Raw genomic sequence first — 17,608 nt, 5'->3', positions numbered from 1 at the left:
TAAAAGATGGAAATTTAATGAATAGTCTTAAATTTTTTTGCAATTTTTCTTGGGGAAGTAAATGCGGCACCTTCTCTTTGCTTTCCACACATCACTCTCTCTTTCGCATCTTAAAAGATCCCAGGGGACCCCAGCGTGGAGTGAAGTGCTTTATGTGGAGTGTACACTGTATGGTGGGAGAAACATGAACATTACAACGAAGTGAAGAGAAGCGACTAGAAGCATTTTAAATGTGGATATGGCGAAGGATGGAGAGTGTGGAATGGACAGACAAGATAAGAAACGAAGTTGTGTTGAAAAGAGTGCGTGAAGAAAGAATGATGCTGAAACTGATCAGGAAGTGGAAAAGAAACTGGCTGGGTCACTGATTGAGAGGAAACTGTTTTTTAAACGATGTACTGAAAGGAATGGTGAACGGGAGAAGAGTTAGGGGTAGAAGAATATATCAGATGATAGACGACATTATGGATCATATGCGGAGACTAAGAGGAAGGTAGAAAATAGGAAAGACTGAAGAATGCTGGGTTTGCAGTGAACTACCTGCTCTTGGGGAGATCCTTATGAATGAATGAGTTTCAAATTAAACACATATACAACTTTCAGCCATTTTTATTTTTTCTGGAGGAAATAAATGTGTAGAAGTGACATAGCGCAAAATTAAATTTGATGTGTTTTCTCAATGCTGAGAAAATTAATCTTGATTAATTATTTCTGAGTTTATTGGTAATAAAATTAAGTTATGTTGTTCCTTATTGATTTGTATGCACACACTATTATCATTGTCTTCTAAATTCTTATACATATCTTCAAATAAAGAAACAATAATAGCGACTATGCTACTTTTTTGAGTGATGAGGTTAATTCTTCGGCGTTATAACGGTGGCGGGACATCCCTGTTCACTTTATCACTATGTGCATATACCACGGACACTGACCCTCGTATTTAGGAAGCGCACGAGGTGACCCAGGTCGTAAAGTGCGCGACTGGGAGATGTCTTCAGCAGGCTCTCTAAAAGGTTTTAATTAAGCTACAGAGTCGCGTAGCGAATGTGTAATGGCGTCCTGCAGGCTTTTGAAGATAGCCGCCAGTTACTGTTAATTGATTAATTAATTAGCCATGTCTTACGGGGACTTTGCATCCGACCCATCAGGAGTGAATTAACCCTATTAAATGCAAATGAAATTGCGAGATAGTGTGAGTGCGACTCTCTAACACTCGAGAGTTGTTATGGACTTCACTTGGAAGACAACCTATGTCGCTCAAGAAGTAGGACAGCCTTTCACATGCACATGGTGCCATGACAAGGAATTCCTTAAAAAATCGCGAAATCGAAAGTCCCCTTGGAAAGATGTGTCTGGAGTGAATTGCAAAGGAAGATTACACGAAAAAAATAGAAATAGGCTACAGGAGGGGGTGACAGCATTTTGCCGTCACAGCTACGAAAAAATCGCTATAAGAAATAACAGCGATTTTGTCAGTGAGATTTTTGTGTTCGGATGATTAGCCTATTGGCGACTGTTTCTAATCACGAGCCGACAGATGTTTATGTTTGTTACTGTCCTGTGACATCATATTACTGGAACCATTTCTTACTTAAAAGATACTAATTAGGGCGCGAATATAAAATAAACAAGCTCTGAGCTGTGTTATCACGTGTGTTGGAGCGTATATTCGCCCAAGAATGTTTACGAATGATTGCGGAAGAGTATAGCGACTGCATTGCAGTGTGAGTATCAAAAACTTGCTGACGTTAACCATTTGAGTGGGACGATAATTAATTAGATCCCAGTTATATTGTCTTTGAAGTTAATCTTCCGACTTGCAGTTGTCTGAATTCAGGAGTTGTCACATATACATACATCGATCGCCATTGCTGTGAGTCACATATCGGTCGGAGATGGCGATTTCTCGAAGCTGTGATTTTGGAACTGTAGTCACAGTCCGAACCAGTCATAGTGACAAAATCACAGATCTTCAAATCATATCTACCTTTACTACGAAACTTCTAAATATGGCAGAAGCGAAACTTCTTAAGCAGTAAATTTTGTAGTAGTCTTTTTAAAACCCTGTGCAATAAGAAACGATAAATTGTAGCCATGAGAACCATTGTGATCTAAGTAGCACGGGAGATGTTCTGAGATATTTGACTTTGAAATTTGCGAGGTAACATACCTTCAATTTTTATAGTAAACATTTTACCCAACATTTATAATGCCAGTAGGTTATGGAGCTCACGCATATCACTCTGTTCCTCAGTAGATACAACATTTAGGTATACGCCAGTGCGTGTTTTTCATTTTTCGTAAATTTGTTAATTTTATCACTGTAGTTGTAACAGCCTCAATTTAACATTTATTTATAAAATACTCTTCAATTTAATAGGGAATGAAATAATTGGTTTATGATAGATAGCTAGAGTAAGATATTAACATTTTACAACCTTTCTAAATGACGTGAGAAAACTGAGCAATAATTGGAATTCGTGGGAAAATGAGCCTAATTCAGTTTGGATAGATGGACTGGCATTTTTGATACCATTGAACTTCGGCAATGTGAGAATATTACTTATAGTTGAGGTTTAGTCCACAAGACCTAACACTCCATTATATCACTGATATCGATTTCTAGAAAGTGTGAGAGATTTGTTCATACGAAGGCGAGAAATTTTAAAATCATTTACAAACCACAGCCGGTCACAAATAAAGCACACTAAACTGAATCGATTGAATATAAATTTATTACAGGGTTTATCATGTAAGACGCAGTCTCCTGCCCACATCTCCTACAGCACGTCTACCGCATACCCGTAGTACAGTTGTCGCGTCACTGCCCGGCTTGTCTCCCCTGAGTTGTGCGTAACCTAAGAAGTAATGTGACTAAATTAAGCTTACCTTTATTTACAGAAGGTACTCAAAATGAGTCCCTCTGCTGCTAGAGAAGCCTGATACGTTTTGAACACGTTATTAAACACTTGATGAATTTCGGCTGCTGAAATCATTGAAATCACAATCACTGAAATGCTAAACGAGGTAACGATTTTCTCGGACCTCTTTCTAAGGTCGCTCCTGTCTGATCTAATTTATCAGTTAGAACACATGGTTTTCTAGTTTTCTTTATGTTTAACACCGATCCAGTCTCTTTAAATTTTTCTAGTAACCTGCATATCGTCGATTTATTGGGAACATATACACGCGGAAATTTTGTATAAAAGCAAGATGGCATTCCACATACGACTCTGTTCTTGCACAGTTAAACACAATAAACACTCGTTGCTCCTTAGTCGGTCTATATAATATAGTGAACGAAAATACACACAATAAGAAAGAACAAATGTGTACTCAATCACACAGCAAGCAAAAACTGAATGAGGCTGAGTAATACCTACTGTTTACAGCTGAGGCGCTTGCAAGACTAATCTTGTTACGAAAAACGGGGAAGGTCGCCAGCTGCGCAATCGGTGAGTGCTGCCTTCCTGCCAAGCTAATGCTTTCCGAGCAATGACAGAGACATCGAGTTGCGTCATACGTGAGAAACCCGTTACTTTCCGAAAAAGGTTCTCTTATCAGTCAAAAACAAAAAAAGGAACCAATATGACTTACTGTACACCTAAATTAAAATACAATTACAGGTGCAGTCAATAATGGAATTGAAGAATTAGTCCAAAATTAGAGCAGCAGAAGTTAATAAGAAATGGGAACATATATATATATATATATATATATATATATATATATATATGAAAATCCAACAGCAATTCCAGATATCTCACGCAAATCAGCAGTTGCAAAATTCAGGCTATCTACTGGACATAACTGTGTCGCCGAGCACCTCCATAAAATTTATATTATTCCTTCACCAAATTGTATTTTTTAAATCACCCCAGCAAAGAATGGAGCGAACAACGCATATAAGTTTGTGCATCATTTGAAAGAGAAACGGCTTTGGTTACTAAAGCCGTGTCCCAAAGATACATTTACAGCTGAAGTCCCGGCACGAAGTCCCGTTACTCCCTATAAATAATGTAATTACGGTCATAATACAGACATACATCCACTCACACTACCTGTGTGTTCTAAGTGTCGAAAGAGTTAGTATGTCCTTCACATTCTCCTCGCACAAAATAATACGTCTTCTGGTGTGACATTCGCCTCAGCATTGCTGGTGTAATCTGTTGGAAAGCGCGTCGCACGGCGTCCTTCAATTTATCAATGGTGTCGTACCGTTACTGTGGAACAATACCCTTGATGAAACCCGACAGCGCATTGTCATAGATTTCCATAACACTGGATTGGCTGTGGGTCACCCATCTTACCAGCTACTTTCTACTGGCCACCTCGCAGCCCTGACCTCACAACCTGTGACAAAGCGCTGTGGGGTTTCATTATTTTGTGTGAGAAGAATGATGGGGACATACTGACCCTTTGGACATGTAGGACATACAGTTAGTCGAAAGTTGATGTATGTCTACATTATTACCTGAATTATATAAATAGTGTGTATATTTGAGGTTTTTAGAGGGGGTAAGGAGATGTTGTGCCCACTCTGTAGATAGTTCACTAAGTGGCCGCCTGGCTAACCAGAAAGATAGGCTTCGGCAAGAATCTGAGACACGGCCAACTTGGCAATCGCTTAATATAAATACATGTTCATAGATCTAAAAAACAAAGGAATTGCTATATTAAACTCATGTTAAACGTGCATTTATATATAAACTTCTTCGGTGTTGGCCATGTTATGACTAAGAATGTGACGTCATGCCGTAGCCTGTTTTTCTCGTTAGCCACAAGTGGCTAAGTGTGGCGTAACAAGCCATGATCCAAAATTGCATAGTGTATAACAGTCAAGTCCGTAGTAAAGGAAAATGCTTGCTTGCTTGATTGATGACTTGTTCATTAAACAAACATGAATCCTTCATCATAAGCAATTGGAGCTATGAAATCTGAAGATATTTTCGAAGTACAATGAACGTATACCTAATATAGACTAACACTCTAACTTTTAACATTGACACTTTTAGTACCCATTTTTAAAGTATTATGATATTTTAGGCCTTTATCTTTTCCACATAACTTATAATGCAACTGGATTAGGCACTGACTCTTAATTCAATGCTGCACCGCGATGTCATAGTTTTTAGAAAACTAGTCTATGAAGAAGCCCGTGATTCAAGCATATATGTCCAAAGCTCTCTAGTGTGTAGTTTACTAATCAGCTAGTTGCTAGTCACTAGTACGTAGTTTGGACTTATTTGGGCTTTCGGACATGGCCTAAGTACTGGAGAGCAAGTCTGTTAATGACTTTAGGGTGAAAATTCAGCACACTAAACAACATATGGAGGGTTCAGAGCCACAGTGGGCCAAGCACCATATATTAAAAACGGAGAAAGCAAGGGTTAAAGTTAAGTAAATATCATAGTTTAATGAAGATTTACATAACAGGATTTAGATTTTTCGTTATCGTACAATATGTACAAGAAAAAGTTATGTAAAGCATTACTTGAAACACATGTTCTGTGTTGGTGAGTTTTTTTAATAAATTAATTGAGCCTATTGGGCCTGCTGTGTAGTGCTGTATTTTGAATTTATTAACATGGTGTTGTATTTGCTCTGCAATTTGCCAATTATAGCTACGACTACATTTTGCATTTTTGGCTGTGATGTCTGTACTTGGCTCTTTTTGATTTGTTTTTATTAGGTGTTTTTCATTTATATCTGTATCTGTGTCTTTTATTTAGGTGGTATCTATTCGTTTTTCTTTTTTTCTTCTCTTTTCCATTTTTAATTTGTAATTACACTTGTATCTGTTTTACCTCTTTTTTTCGTGTTGTATGCAATTCTATGTTTTTTTATCTATACTGTCTATTGTAATTGGGGCTTTGCCCTGTTATGGACATAAATAGATAAATAAATATAATTTAGTTTGAATGTGTATACTTAATATTACTTGCTATATGTTTCCATTGAATTATGGTAATAACTTCATTTTAACCCTTGTTTTCTACGGTTTTAGTAAATGGCGCTTGGTCCACTATGGTTCTGAACCCTTCATATTTGATGCGCACTTTTATTTGATTTAATGCTTTTATGTCGCTGACAGGGGAAAGGAACTAGCTATTCTATAGTACAATATTATCTCCTGGCTTAGTTGTCTCATAAGTAGTGCTTTGTTGGTAACACTTGTGAGGTTCAGACCTTTCTTCGGACAGGTGACTAAACAACAACATATCACTGGAAGAAGTGCAAACCATCGGAGAACCAAAATTTTTAAGAATGCAGTCAAATTGTTCTGTGATAAATGTTCTTGACATATATTATAACAAAATTATAATTCATAAAATTATGTGGAATGTATTTTATATTTTAGAAATCACACTTTTCTTCATATGTCAAGCAAATATAACACAGAATAGTGTTATTGCATTCCTGAAAAAAAAATTTCAAGTCTTCCGAGATTTTGCACTTATGCCAAAGATGATGAACTACTATTTAATACTAAGTCACTGACACCTGTTGGAATACGCTGATCATTCGTTGATTGTTGGCGAGGTAGGAACATTCACTAAATCATTGACACTTTGTAACTGAACTACGGATGAGAAGTTAAAAAAATACCTTTTTCTTTGCCTTCGTTCTCGCAGTCATTCCGATCTACTCTTGTTCGTTTTTGGCTAATTTTCGACGGTTTATTTGTACGCTTTCTTTCTCACCAAGCTCTCGTTCGTTCAACCTCCGATTTCGGCATATTTTCTAGCAAAAATCCTCAACAATGTAATTTCACTGACTGATTTCGACTGCAGAACGTCACAACACTACACAGAGGACGCACTGCCCGCGGCAGCCCCACTTCCACTAACCTGCATTAATTTGTGTAAGTTGATGGGAAATCATACATATCCCATAGCAACAACATGCAAAGCCCTCTTAAAATGTATGTCACAGAATTTTGTTTCATAGTATTCGACTCGAACTCTGCCTAAATAATTTTACTTTAAAACTAAAATCGCACAGATGATATAAGCCTGATAATAGGAACTCAAAGATTAGGCATCGTTCAGAGGAGTTGAAGATGTTAAACCTTACTGTCAGTTCAAATCTCAATATTTATCAACAAATAGAAGTAGATAATATTCAGTCATACGACTTATTTTTTAATGTAAAATACTATAATAATATGTACACATCTTAAACACATACAGTATATGGTGTATTGTCTTTATTAAACAACATGGTTAGCTAATACATTCTACATTCATTCAATGTACTTATTGTGTGGTCAGTTACATTAATTTTCCTACATTTCTTTTTCTACATTTTTTCATGTAATTTCAGCACAGCATAATAATAATAATAATAATAATAATAATAATAATAATAATAATAATAATAATAATATTGTGGCTTTTTTCAACTCAACAATAGGATTTTATTCTTCCAACAATAATTCCTTTCTACAATTCGCCTTAAACGCTCTCGTCAACAATTGGATTTTCACTCAACACAGTATTCGTTATAGCACTCCACCGACGACAATGACAATTTACTTGGACTATTACGAACAACAATGAACTGTTAATCTTAACTAATATTTACAAAGCACTATTTACAAATCAGAACTATCAGTTCTCAGTTCACAGTTCTTCTAGCCCAGTCACTCGAGTTCACAGTATCTCGAACCACAGACCTTCAGAGACAGTTCACTGTACTCGAACTCAGGTCCCTCCAACTGCGGTCCACTGCACTCGAACTCAGGCCTTCGGATGCTGGCACAGTTGCGGACGCACACTCGAGTCAACTCCGGTACACAAGGCTTGCTTGCTCTGGCTTACTCACTGACTGAATAACTGAAAAACTGCTCGAGTTCGCTGGCGTTTCTTCTTTTATAATCACAGCGACGTAGCCTCGAAAGTTCGACGCGTCTCCAGAGATTGCACTCCAGAAAAATCCAGAGCCCTCTCCTCTCTACCAGCACCAGATGCGCACGCACTCTAGTCGCGTTGACGTAATACACGCCCTCTCTTCTCTCCGCCGCGCGCCGTCCCAAAGTGCTCCGCGCGATCTTCTCTCTTGCGGGACGCTGGTCGTGAGTTCGAATCTCACGTCGCTGTCACAATATTAAACGTAGGCCTACCCCCGTACATTATATGAGCCGTTCAGAGCAGAAGTGGTGTAAGTCAAGAATGGTTAATGAGGGTTAAAGTAAACATTCTGTAAAATACAGCGCAAAGTAGCAATTAATATTACATTTATTTAAACTTTTATTAGTCAATGGATAGCAAGTAGGACATATTAATTGCTACTTTGCGTTGTATTTTCCAGAATTTTTACTTTAAAACTCATTATCCAATTTTGACTTACACAACTTTTGCTCTGAACGGCTCATATATGGTATTCAATAAATTTTTAACATGAGTTCGTACTTACATGTACAATGATTTTTCATGTATAATAATAGCTCATTTCATTTTTACTTTTTATCTATTCACATTTGTCTTTTTCATATTTTGCATATTTGCCATAAGATTATATATTTAAATTCATTCTGTAAAATATGCATATTTAACAAGTCATTACCCATAATACCTTCATATTTTACTACATCCTTTTGTCATACTGTTTTGAAACAAAATTATGAGTATTACAGCATTTATTCACACATACAGTTACACAGTTTTTCTAGTTAAAAATGCGTAATTATATAACATTTAGTGATATCACATGTATCATTAATTTGTTGTTTTATCTTTTTTATGTTTTTAATCTTTTAACTGTATTATTCTTTTCTTACTTTTCACACATTTTAATATGTATCCCACGTTTTCATAAGATATCGAATATTTGTCTGAAGATGCCGTGATTTGGCGAAAACTTTCAGAATACAATGTTAATAATATAATGTAAAGTAACTATTATAGTATTATGCATTAAGAAAAAGTCATATGACTCAATATTATCAATTTTTATTTGTTGATACTTGACTTATTGGAACCTATAAAAAAATGAATTCAAAATTACTCAATATTTGTTATTTTAAATGGAAGTAAATTTAAATTTTTTCAGAATTAGAACATTTCCCCTATACCTAAATATTTTCATGATGGGATGAATCTTGTATTTAACATGTCTCTTCAATTAAAGCGCCTCTTCATATACTAAAGGGTGTTCCAACAAGAACTCTGGATTTAATAATGTGAATAAATGCAACAAAAACAGATAACAGCGTCTTCAAACTAACAACAAAACAATGGCGCAATGTTTGAACAGTTTCTTGTTATTGTTGGGTTTTCGTCACTGCAATTTGTTATCTGCTTTGTTGCATTTATTCATATTATTAAATCCGGCATTCTTCTTTGGACATACATACATGACAAAAATGGGGTAACAATATAAAAATGGCAAAAATGTAAAAACAATGCATTCATGCATTGTCCACCATCGGCCACCTTAGACCACATCCACATCTGAGACAGCCTCATCCTATTCAAAGTGTACTGACACGGGATTCACGCCGATGTCACAAATTCATTTTCGACCACCGGATGAAAACGACCATAATTACATTCTAGTTGGAGCGGAACTCTCAACGTCAAGTCAACGAAGCCAAATTTATGCACATTTAAGCATCGGACCCCGAGGCACCACCTCGCTGTGCGGCCTGACAAGTGGTTGACCTATAAAATTAAAAGAAAAAGTACGCACTGACTGCGTTCTTACACAGAAATCGCTTCAGGATCTCCGACTTTGTAGATACTTATCAGCTGAGTCGTGAGAACATCTCCGTGATGGGGATTTGTGTCATTACAGATCACAATTTACAGCTGACGAAGGATCTCTACAGGTACAGTGCCATCAATCTGTTTAGTCTCTCCGCCAGTCTACTGGAAGATTTTTGTTATCAATTTCGTCATGATATTATTATTATTATTATTATTATTATTATTATTATTATTAAAGGTAAAGGTAAAGTTAACCCCATGAGAGGCCAAATCGGTCCAGAGGGCGACGAGGGGTTAAGCTGTCCCCTTTAAATCGGCAGTTAATGCCAGTAGGGACATCAGTTCTATGTTCTCGGAGCCTTTACTCCCAAGCAAATGTCCCTGGCACTCATATCTGTTAGAGTTAGAGGCTGAGTAGACCCCAGGGACATAGTGCAGCTGGAAGAATTAGATCAATGGAAAAATCCATGACCCCTTCGAAAATCGAACCTGCGACCTTCTAGAGGGTGGGGAGAGGTTAAGGCTCCCACCTTCACAGAGATGTCTGTCTTACGATCTACGCATTGAAAGCGTAGATTTTTATACAGTAACGAAAGCGCACCAAAACCTACCAATAAGAATTGTGCATTTGTGGACCTGATCAGTATTTCACAACAAATGGATGACAGAGTTAGCAATTTTTTTGGACTGCATTCTTGAAATGTTTGTCGCGGAAGATAGTTCCTTTCCTCCTGTACTTTCAAGTTACACGGGTTTACACACTGCTGGAACTACTAGAGTCGACGGCAATTTTATTCGGACGGCTAGCGTTTGCGTCGAAACAGACAGATAGAGAGAGCAAGGCAGCGTACAACATTGTCACATCGTACTTCACGAGCACGTGCAATACAAATACCGCAGCAGATAATTTAAATTATCAAAAGACAATAATGATCTTAGCCGTTGATTACTGTAAGCATGACCCAAACAAACCCTCTTTCCTTCATTAACAATATTCTTTGCACGGTTCTCAATCCCACACCACATGCTTCTGCAACTTGCACTTGGCAACGTTGCAGCCAGCATCAAGATGGCCGGCAGAGTTCTGCTCGTCAACGTTTTTAAAATAATTATACACCTTTAAACACTATTTTCCGCCCCTGCCTGTTCAATACTTGTCTTTTTATAGTCTCTTCTTCCATTTATTTATCTTACACACACAGTAAATGTTAGTTTTACTTATTCAATGTATTGAAACACTCACACGTGAACAAACGAACTCTGAAAGTACTTGTTACAGACTCATTCCTATTGGTTCTACTGTACAAGCTTGTGACGTCACATATCAGAAATGCTACGGTGCATATAGCAGCCGATTACCCTCCGAACTGCCTTCTAGTCTAATGTAGTCGAATGCTTCCACAAGCATCTCAAGAAAAATTTTTATCAGTAGCGGTCGGTGACCGAATTCCTCGGTGAGGCCAGATGCAACTAGTTTAAGTGCCTCCGACAGGAAATGTTTATTCATGATATTATTAGTGTTAGTATATTAACATTATTATTATTATTATTAATGAAAAATAAGTTATGCAATAGAAACTCGCGTTTTAAGATTACATGTCAGAAAAATTGTCAGCGATGGCGTAGGTATCTCGGTAGGCTATATCTTTATTTAAAACTCCTTTCTTTCAATACCATTTTTTCTCGAAAAAGAACACTCTAACAACGAATTAACTACATCATCATTATTTCTCGCATCTGTTTTTGTTTATATGTCCTGAAACACAAAACAACATTGCACCAGACTCACTAGTACAACACCATCGCTTAAGTCATTAACCGAGACATAAGGGAAGAGAACAGTGTGGGTCACAACACTAGTACAACACCATCGCTTAAGTCATTAACTGAGACATAAGAGAAGAGAACAGTATGGGTCTCTCCCGCTAAACAGCGGGAATTTTTATGTTATTTATGTCCTATTTAGAAAGACAAGTCACCACTGCTATTCTCACTCCACTCTACCCTTGAGACAGGTCCATGGATGGGAGGAGTAAAAGCTGACCAGGCCACGAGACTAGAAGAATTGTGCCTCAGCTACAACGTTTCAAGCGCAACCTCAAAGCCCGCGAAAACTTACGAAATGCAGAAGCCAGACCCGGCACGAGCGATCCTGGCCTCAGGAACAAATTTTACTGCAAAACAGGTCTATATATATCATAAAGTTTTCAAATACTCCTACAGCGATATATGCTTCATTCAGATAACTAATATATTATACAAAAACACAAAATTTGATTTCAGTTAAGTCAAGTGTCTGACGCCTGGTCTCACTTGCCTCAGATGCCACTGATTGTTATATGTCTAATCCAGGGATGGCAAATATGCCTTCCCTAGAGCGCAGATATTATCTCCTTACTTCCTCCACCTCCTGTCCGCGACTGTTTTCATTCTGTTTAGTTAGTCGTTGCCTGCAGAACGTAAATACTGTATTCAGTGGCGGGCAGTTTACAGAATATATTGAAAAATGACACTGTCAATAGTACCAAGATACAGCTTCAGTGAGGAATGGGAATATGTTGAAGGAGGTAATAAACCTAATAGCCTATCATGTTCCTTTCTATTTCTTTATAGGGTAAAGATTTGTATTATTGTGATAGTTATTTTTGAGAATTTACCATAATTTTACTGAGCGAGAGGAAGATCAATTTTTTGCGTCCAACGTATTAAGAGAATGTTCGTGGACAAGTTTCTATATAAAACCGGTCCTTCTCTCGCCCAGTGAAATTCAAGGGTTCAGAACCATAGTGGGCCAAACGCCATTTAATAAAACCTTAGAAAACAAGGATTAAAAGGACGTTATTACCATAATTCAATGGAAACATATAGCAAGTAATATAAAGTATACACATTAAAACTAATGATATGTCAATCTTCATTAAACTATGGCATTCACTTGATTTCTGCGTTTTTAATAAATGGCGCTTGGCCCAATATGGATCTGAATTCTTCATTTGTAATAAATTCTCAAAAAGAACTATCACAATATTACTCGTATCACAATTTACAAATCTTAACTTGTACGGCATTATAATATAACGTCATTTCAATGCTACCAATGGTAAAGATTATGGGAAAAACAAACTTACAGGTATTACTCGACCAAGGCCAGTGGAGTCCTGCAGCCCAGAGCCGTGGCGCTACTGCTCCTGTGTTCGTAATACCGCATCGCGATAGTTCACATTACGCCCGCGCTCCATTCGCCTTGATCGAGTAATATGTAATTGTGTAAAAAGGTTGTTGTGTTGCTAATTTTATGGAATTTTGCTTTTATTTTGGGATTTTTTAATTTCATAAATTACAAAATGATTAAACGAATTATTGCCAGCAGTTTCATAAAAAACATTAGGGAAAAGTTGTTGAGATTTATACGCTAGTTATTGGCAATAGAAATTTATCTTTACATGAAAAATGTTGCAGGTCGTACAATTGCAATGTCTGTGTCCAAACACTGCTGTGAAAAAAAAATGAATTAGTGTAGCCTAAATAGCTGCACGTTTTCGGGGTTAAATGATTGTCACCATGTCTTTGCTCTGCGTCTATGTACTAACACAATCCAGCCGAATATTGATATATTAGTGCAAAACAAGAGGCGTATGCGATAACTTAATCAATAAACAAATGAATGTTCAATAGTTTGTGTGTGGACATATCAATCTTATCCTAATTTATGTTTAGAGTGGTAACTGTTTTCACAACGTGAGTTTATGTATTGCCTGCCACTGAAGCAAGTTTTTGATTGAAAGCGATGCATGGACGTCAATTGTGTCTAAAAGTTTTGGAGTGAGGTTGACGTCATACTTTCCCCCTCAATCGAGTTAGGTATGCGTGGTCTACTCCATCAATCCACATAGCTATTGATGTACTAATAAAATTTCAGGTTGAAACATACAGTATTTGAAATTTGAAGATGCCAGCGGAAAGCGGCTCAGAAGAAGGTAGCAAATGAAATTTATACATATTCGTAAATGTCAGGAGGAGTACGACAGAAAAAAAAATATGGGCCGAATAGTTTCTTAAGAAAGTCAGTAACCTAAACTTGCCCGTAAAGTGTGTCTACATGACCTTACTTAGGCTACTTACAAAATGGCTTTTAAGGAATCCGCAGGTTCATAGCCGCCCTCATATAAGTCCGCCATCGATCCCTAATCCTGTGCAAGATTAATTCAGTCTCTATCATTATATCCCATCTCCCTCAAATCTATTTTAATATTATCCTCCCATCTACGTCTCGGCCTCCCTAAAGGTCTTTTTCCCTCCGACCTCCCAACTAGCACTCTATATGCATTTCTAGATTCGCCCATACGTGCTACATGCCTTGCTCATCATAAACGTCTGGATTTAATGTTCCTAATTATGCCAGGTGAAGAATACAATGCGTGCAGTTCTGGATTGTGTAACTTTCTCCATTCTCTCGTAACTTCATCCCTGTTAGCCCCAAATATTTTCCTAAGAATCTTATTCTCTAACACCCTTACAAGATTTTAACACGCATTTTTTACACCTACTGCTCACCCTATACTCGTACTCTATTTATAACTACAATTTTACATTATTTTTATCTGTGGTTAAGAGTACGCAGTTCTAAGTCTGTAAATGTTTGGAAGGAAAATATTGTGCATGCTTCATTCTTTCCGAGGTGCAATTACTGTACAAAGTATTTTCAGTGTTATTTTGTTGCGCTTTTGATAGAAAAAAATACAACAGTTGGTGCGCTTTCAATGCCCTGGTAGTGATTTATGTTAGAGACTGAGTACACCCCAAACCATAGTGCGGCTGGTAAGATTATATCAATGGAAAAATCCATGATCCCATCGGGAATCGAATCTGTGACCTTCCAGCTTGTAGTTTTTACGTCTTAACCGCGACGCTACCGGGTGTCATTATTATTATTATTATTATTATTATTATTATTATTATTATTATAGTTGTACTTTAGGAACTTGAAATATGTTGCACTTTCAACTGTTACAGCCTAATTTTTTTACAATCGTGCGGTAGTTCTCTCTTCAATCTCTATTTAATGTGCCTCGAGATTTTCCTGATCAGATCTGATCCCCTGGCCAACGTAAATCAGAGTCTCAATTCTATCCTTCTTCTCTTCTTCATCCTAATTTAACTGACAGAACTGAACTCGGTCTTGTTCCATTGCAATTCATTACACGGTTTACCACACGGTTTGTTTCACTCCATTTCCTATTATTGTATATGATTTAATATTCAGGGCTTAAATAATTAGTTATTTAGACTGGGAAGTTTTTAAATTAAAGCCCTGCATAACTCTTAACAATTTTATGCTGCAGCGATGACGTGCAAAGGAGTGAGGCAATATCGTTTATACCACATGTTACTTACATGCCTCCCCCTCCTTATAGCTAATGAACTCGCCCTCCCCTCCATGTCCGTTCACAGTGACAACTATAAGACGAGCAGTTGTGAGCAAGCGGTCGCAGAATACAGCCGCAATGTTTTCGAAGAAGCTGGTTAAAATTCAGTATGCTAGAGGTCGCACGGCACGACAGTGTCATCAAGGACTGCAAGAGGCTTGCGGTGAGGCTGCGTTACCTTACCGATTGGTAGCAAGCTGGGCTAGAGCCTTCAGACAAGGACGAGAAAGTGTGTTGGACATGCCTCGATCTGGTCACCACCAGTAAGTGACAAACATGTACAGACTGTGTCCGCGTTAGAGGAGACGGATCGGAACTTAACGATTCGTGAGTTAGCGCAAGATACAGCATTGGCGCCTTCGACTGTGCTTCACATCCTGAAGGACCGCCTGAAAACGCAGAAAATTGCCTCAAAATGAGTTCCGCATGATTCAACGGATATGCAGAAATGGCAGCGATGTGATGCTTTTCGAACTCTCTTGCAGCGCTATGAGCGCGAAGGAGAAGTTTTCTTACGGCGTATCATTACAATTGATGAGACCTGGGCCAGATCTTACGAACATCAGCTGAAACGCCAATCAGACGAGTGGCGTCACCACGGGTCACCACGAAAAACAACAGCTCGGCAGACCCCACCAGTGTGAAGGCTATGCTGATTCTTGCCTATGATTGGGATGGTGTGATCTTAAAGCATGCCGTTCCCTAAGTCAGGACGTTAATGCGGAGTACTACTATTCGTTTTTGCGAAACAATCTGCGAGCAGCTCTGAGAAGAAAACGGCGACACTTTATGGATAACCCACCCATCGTCCTCATGACAATGCTAGAGCGCATACCGCAGGGGTTGTATCTGAATTGTTCAATCGCTAGGGCAGGGAAGTGCTCTATCATCCGTCCTATTCTCCAAATTTAAGTCCCTGCGACTTAGATCTAATCCCGAGGATGAAGGACCCACTTCGCGGGATTCGCTTCCGAACAGTTGAAGACGTTTTACAGGCAACCGACCGCTCTATTCGCACCATCAACAGATTAAGCAGTGCCAAAGCGATCCAACGGCTTCCGCATCGCTGAGAACACGTTGTACGCAACGCTGGTGACTACATCGAAGGCTTGTAAAACTTAGAACCATGTAATAAGTATGCTATGTATCGAGAAAAAAATTGGTTGCCAGAACTAAAAAATCAACCTATGTAATTTCCCTCTGGAAGCTAGTATAAACTTGGAACAGAGTTTAATGATCTCTGTGACTCTAGCAGAATCTATATCGGTACCCCTACCATCCATTGTTGACTATTGTGACTAATGTTGGCTATTAGTTCGCAGTTTCTAGTTTTTGCAGTCATAACACGAACATGCAATTCTCAATTCTGCAGCGTGTTTTTATTGTGAAAACTTATTGGAAGACAAATTCCTTCATTCAAACACAACTGGCAATTCGAAGAGAATTCAGTGTGCGCAATGTTCCAACACAGTCTAGTACAGACCTGCATAAGGTTTGCGCTCTCCGAGCCGGCTCACAGCTCATGAGCGGAATACAGATATTAGCTGCGCTCTGCATAAGAGTGGACTGGAAGAAGGGGTGGATCTCGTACAAAATATACACGAAAGGAAATATTATTACGATTGCTTATGAAATGAATTCCCGTTCAGTATTTGCAAAACTAACTTGGACTAATATTAATTAATAAAGAAATATTTATTTTACAGAAGTAATAGAAATTCTATAGCTACTTAAATGTAAAATATCATTTTGTTATATTTTTCTTTATCAGTACATGAAAACGAAGTTTTATGCTGTTGGCAGCTGAAAGGAACAGTAGCCTACTGATCATAATGAAACATCAGTTACAGATGTTCGATGTCTGCCTTTATTAAAATTGATTATAGAAAACAGTTGCTCACAAATATAAATGTTGAGCCAAACATAATCATTTTCACAGCCAGCCTGTGTAGTTGTGGATATTATTGCTAATGTTTAGTCTTGTAAAACTCAACTAGGCTAGTAGTAATATTCAAACAATCTTTAGCCCTTAGGTCACATTGAAGATCAATAAGTTCGAGCTGTAAATCGTTAAATGTTAAATGTTATGTTCCGTCTTTTAGATTCCTCCATACTGTACTGTAGCAGTAGGTAAGCAACGTGAAACAGTTACTGAGAATAGGTCTACACACTGCACTCCACTAGATAGATGAGTGGTCGTTTCCCTCTCCTCTACCGATAGCAAGACTATGTCATTCTGACGTATCTTCCTCTCCGTTTCGGCGAGCGGTAAACACTGCTCTCCCGCTCCGAAGGTGCGCGCGCTCGAGCGCTGTTTGTGCAGGCCTGGTCTAGTATATACAGTCACGAAGCTTGAGTTGTGAGGGTACTAGCAACAATAGATTGTGCCGGTACTATTTCGCATTGTCTGTGATGAGGCGATAGTAGCGAACCTAGTGGTTAGCAACTATCTATGGATGCATATTCCAT

Source organism: Periplaneta americana, chromosome 12 (assembly GCF_040183065.1).
Source record: "Periplaneta americana isolate PAMFEO1 chromosome 12, P.americana_PAMFEO1_priV1, whole genome shotgun sequence".
Classification (NCBI taxonomy): domain Eukaryota; kingdom Metazoa; phylum Arthropoda; class Insecta; order Blattodea; family Blattidae; genus Periplaneta; species Periplaneta americana.
This window is presented reverse-complemented; position numbering follows the sequence as displayed.